Source organism: Salvia splendens, chromosome 16 (genome assembly GCF_004379255.2).
Source record: "Salvia splendens isolate huo1 chromosome 16, SspV2, whole genome shotgun sequence".
Lineage (NCBI taxonomy): Eukaryota > Viridiplantae > Streptophyta > Magnoliopsida > Lamiales > Lamiaceae > Salvia > Salvia splendens.
Window position 1 is genome coordinate 30,825,734 of NC_056047.1, and position 5,064 is coordinate 30,830,797.

The window sequence follows — 5,064 nt, forward strand, 5'->3', positions numbered from 1 at the left end:
ATGGACATATGTGGGTACATAGATGCAGATTGGGCAACCCGAATGATCGAAAATCAACTGCATGATACTTTACATTTGTTGGAGGCAACCTGGTTACTTGGCGAAGCAAGAAACAAAAGGTGGTAGCCTTGTCAAGCGCAGATGCGGAATTTTGAGGGATCAAAAGCGGACTGACAGAGATCCTGTGGCTAAAGCAGCTAATGACCGAGTTGGAGTTACTTCCCTTAGGACCCGGCAAACTGTTCTGCAATAATAAGGCAGCCATCAGTATATCCGAGAACCCAGTGCAACATGATCGAACAAAACACGTTGAAGTAGATCGACACTTTATCAAAGATAACATAGAGGCAAAGATCGTAGAGCTGCCGTTTGTCAGATCCGAAGATCAGCTAGCCGATATTCTGATCAAGGCTGTGGACTCAAGAAGTTTTCATGAAGTGTTGGGCAAGTTAAGTATGGACGATCCCCCCACTTAACTTGTGGGGGAGTGTTGGAAAGATTTCAAGTCACATGGAAACAAATCAAGGCAAATCAAGGGAATATGAAATTGATACCGTAATTGATTCTTACCATGTAATAGGTGATTGAGGACTAGGGTAAATCTTTACCTTAATTGTGTATAGTCTATATCCTATATAAAGGAGTGTAAATCATAGAGATTAACAAGTTGAATGAAAATAAAAAGCCTTTCAACACCTTCTTACCCTCTGCTTCATCTCTCGATATTTCTGTCCCTGCCCCCAAACATGTTTCTCCATTTGAGATGTTTATTTACAATGTTAATAAAATTATGAATGCACGTATATAAGTGTTCTCGTAACGTTAAACTTCCACTTGTATTATCTACCTAATTTTAATGGTAGTCCTTGCTTATTCAAAGGACCAATCAATAATACCATAGTTTTGTACTCTATATTGTTATTAGTTTTATACTCCATCCATTCTACAAGAATATGCATTCTTTTCTTTTTATATTCCACACGAATATGCACTTTCTAATTTTGAGAACTCTTTTATCTTTACTGAGGTGGGGACCATTCTCCACTAACAATACTTTAATTAATTTTTCTCTCTGTCTTTCTGTTACTTTATCAATTTTGCATTACAACTCATGTCAAATCTAAAGTGCATATTCTTTTAGGATGGAAGCAGTATAATATTCATAATTTGTGTGAGACTTGTTCTAATGATACTGTGGTAATGCCGGAGGTAAAAGGTTTTGAATTTGAGTCCAACATGATATATACTTTAAATTTATGTTCATTTTTCGATACAAATAACCCATTGAGTATGAGCAACAGCTAATTAAATATTCCCTCTAGTCCCCATTAAATATCTCATATTTGATCGGTGCATGTATAAAAAGTTTTTGGACATTATGAAAAAAAAGGCCAATGGTGAAAGTTAGTGGAATGTGAATGAAAAAAGTAGTGAATGAACGTGGGTTACATAGTATTAGTTTTATAATAATTATCACTATAATGTGGAGTGGAATATATAATCCATTTACTAGAAAATAAAGAAATATAAGACATTTGCGGACTGGAATGAGTATTCATATTTAATTAAAACGCAAACTAATACTCCCTCCGTCTATCATTAACATTCCCATTTTGAACCGGCACGAATTTTAATAAATTGTTTGAGTTTTTTGAAGAACTCCATTTTTATGTATTAATTTTATAATAGAATGTGAATGTTATGATTTAGTTGAATGGTAGATCCAATTACCTAAATTTAAAAAAAGCAAATCACGGACATCCCAAAATGGAAAAAAAAAAACAAATCATAGACATCCCGAAATGGCAAAATGAGACTTTAATCCGGGAACAAATGAAGTACATATTTCCTTGCACAAACACAATTACTCCATCCGTCCATGAAATGTTGTCATTTTTTGTCATTTCGGTCCGTTAGCGAAATATTGTCTACTTTGCATTTTAGTCTATTTTGGTAGATGGAGTTTTCTTTCCACTAACTCATTACACTCACATTCTATTATAAAACTAATATATAAATATGAAAACCACATTCCACTAACTTTTTTAACTCACTTTTCTTCACACTTTTAAAAACTCGCACCGAGTCAAATATGGACAACATTTTGCAGACAGAGGGAGTATATCCACGACCACAAATCTAAATTAATCCCCTCTAAATAGTAGAAATCGACAAGATTAAGAAGGCTAAACCTATCTAAGATACTTAGACAATCACGTAATTAGTCATCCAAAATTTGGAAAACAATTAAGGCTAGAGTTAAATACGCTTCGCCAGCTTCACATCCACTTTGCCGGCTTCACCGGTTCATAATCAGACATATTTTTATCATTTAAGATAATCTTTTATTGGAATATAAATTAAAATAACAATGATAAAAAAGAATGCATACTATCAACATTCAAGAATTAATTGCTACAAATATTAAGTAAGAGAGACAATAATGTAGAGTAGGTCATGTTTTAACTTATTCTCTCTTACTTTACTTTCTGTCCATTTTAATTATATACGTTTATCATTTCATAAAACAAAGAAAAAAAATATCAATCACATAAGCGACGGAGGGAACAGGAGGGAGTATTTTTTTTTAAAAAAATTTGGAAATCAAGAATTATTTATTATTTTTCCAAAACATTATAGTAGTACTTTTTTTTCTTTACCATTTAGGATTACATAACAATATAAAAAAGTTAATTTAACCTACAGTTTTCTGACAACATAATCAAACATAAAAGTGAGGGCCAAGGTTAGGGAAGAACTTGCAGCAAAAAATAGTGAAAAGTTTCATGCGCCGCAGTTATATGCATCATCATATATAAGCATGATTAATTCGTAACACGAAGGGGTTCAATAATTCATGCCACTTTTCCATAAAAAAACTCGAGAAAGAAAAGAAGAGAGAGAAAAGGTAGTAAGTTCCAATAGTTGAAAAAAATGGAAAACCAATGGTGTAAGAGTGTAACTGAAAGCATTAGAATCTTGTACTGTTTGTAAGGTGTATTTTTCTGATGTAAAATAGTTCAAGGAATACTTCTATTAAGTATATAAACAAACCAAATTATTCTTATTAAACAAATTTTTTTAAAAAAATAGTTCAGATAAAACTCTAAGCAATACCAAGATATTCTTATAAGATTTTGGAAAATACTCCTTAATTAGTAAAAATAATGAATAAGAAAAAAAATGTCTTATGCTTTAACGAAAATGTTGAAAACTAATCTATATTCTATTACATCATTCATGAAGACATAATTTATTCATTTTAAACTACAAATATTAAATACATACATTCCAAAAAATATAATAAATTTAAAATATTATAGCTTAATACAAAAATATTAATTATAATTACATAAGAATTATAAAGGCCAAAACACTAATAAATGACCCAATAAAAATTAAAACATACCCAATAAAGAATAGGATGGCCCAATCGGATTTATTAAATTGGCCCTTCTACATTAAAAAGGCCCAAACAATGAGCCCAAATATATGACATTAGATTAGTAGCAAATTAATTCAATTAATTAGACTATAACTAATTAAATTAAATTAATTAAATATATGACATTATGATTAAAACCATAATTTATACACCCATATAAAAACCTTCTCTCCCTACATTTGTCGGCGCTGCTCCTTGAGAAAACCCTAACGACGAATCCACTCCAATCCGCCGGAAAATCCACACGACCAGTAAATCGCCCCCGTCGACGACACAAAACCGACGCTCTATGCGCTTACCGACGACGATCCTAAGATTTGGAGCTAAACGACTACAAAATCAATTCTGAAATCCTACAAATGTGAAACTCAAACTCCGCGCGATTCCTTCTATTCGACGGCGGATTGGCCCGACGCAAACCAAATCTATACAACCTAATCGAAGACGGAATAGATTGAAACCCCTAACCTCAACAAAACCGTTGAGATGCTACTCAATTTGATCAATTTCGGTTTCAATTACAGGTACATTCAAGATATTTATTTTTTATTGACAAAAGGTCGAAGATTATGTTGGAATCTGACATTTTTCACGAATAATTTTTCAGAATCGGAGAAAGAGAGGAAAACTTTAGAGGATTCAAAGAAGATATCAAAAAAATTACACAACATACTAGAAAAATATCTTTCCAAACCCCCAGGATTGCATGTCTGAAGAGATAAGTTTCATTTTATAATCGAATTATGAATTTTCTAAGGAATTGCATGGTAAATGTTGTTGACAGACTCTATTTTAGGAGATCTATGCTTGTGACAGTGAATAAAATCTACAATGTTTCATTATTAGCTTTCAAATTTGATTCAAAATTGTTGCCTACACATAAATATTCTAAATTTTGCACAGAAAAATTGGAATAACAGTGGAAAAAGATAGGAATTGAAAAATAGGAATTACAGTGGAAAAAGTATGGGATTGAAAAATTGGAATTACAGTGGAATTTCTTTGGGATGAAAAATTGAAGCAACAATGGAATATATGTCACGTCATATACTTTTTTGTAGTTTGGCAATATAAAGAGACTGCAATTGTTGATAATTTTCTATTTGCTCAAATGAAGAAAAAGAAAAAAAAATAGATTCTGTGACATTATATTAAACTACAAAGTTTATTATAAAAACTTGTACTTATATTTGGTGTTTGACAGAATGAACATTGAAAGCCAATGCAATAGCCATAATGATGATGGATAAATAGATATACCAGAAAACTCATCCAACATATCAAAGCTATTCCTGAAACTTCAGTTAATACACCTTCATAGGAACAACTCTTTAAGGTTGCAGACCTCTTCAATTTTTTTCATAGCAAACACCTAAAAAATGTAAAACACAATGTCCTGCGAGAGTAGGGTGAATTACTTAAAGCAAATGAGTTCTTAAAAAGGTGTTAAGTTAAAAAGTATCACAGATTCCAACATGACCTTTCACTTGCCTAATCCTAGGGTTTGGGGTTTAGAATGGGTTTAGAATGGGCTAATATACTTCTAAACATTATCTAAATGATAGAAAAATTTAGGTATTTCAATGTAACTGTAACTGAAAATTTAGAATGAGTTTTAA

The 5,064-nt window shown here is 31.7% G+C and overlaps 1 long non-coding RNA gene across 1 annotated transcript; it reads left to right on the plus strand.

Annotated features, from left to right (window-relative positions):
* The first annotated feature begins 3,608 nt into the window (after positions 1 to 3,608).
* LOC121770883 lies at positions 3,609 to 4,329 on the plus strand. Its single transcript, XR_006043872.1, has 2 exons — positions 3,609 to 3,969; positions 4,053 to 4,329. It is a non-coding gene; the product is annotated as an uncharacterized LOC121770883 (long non-coding RNA).
* Positions 4,330 to 5,064: the final 735 nt, after the last annotated feature.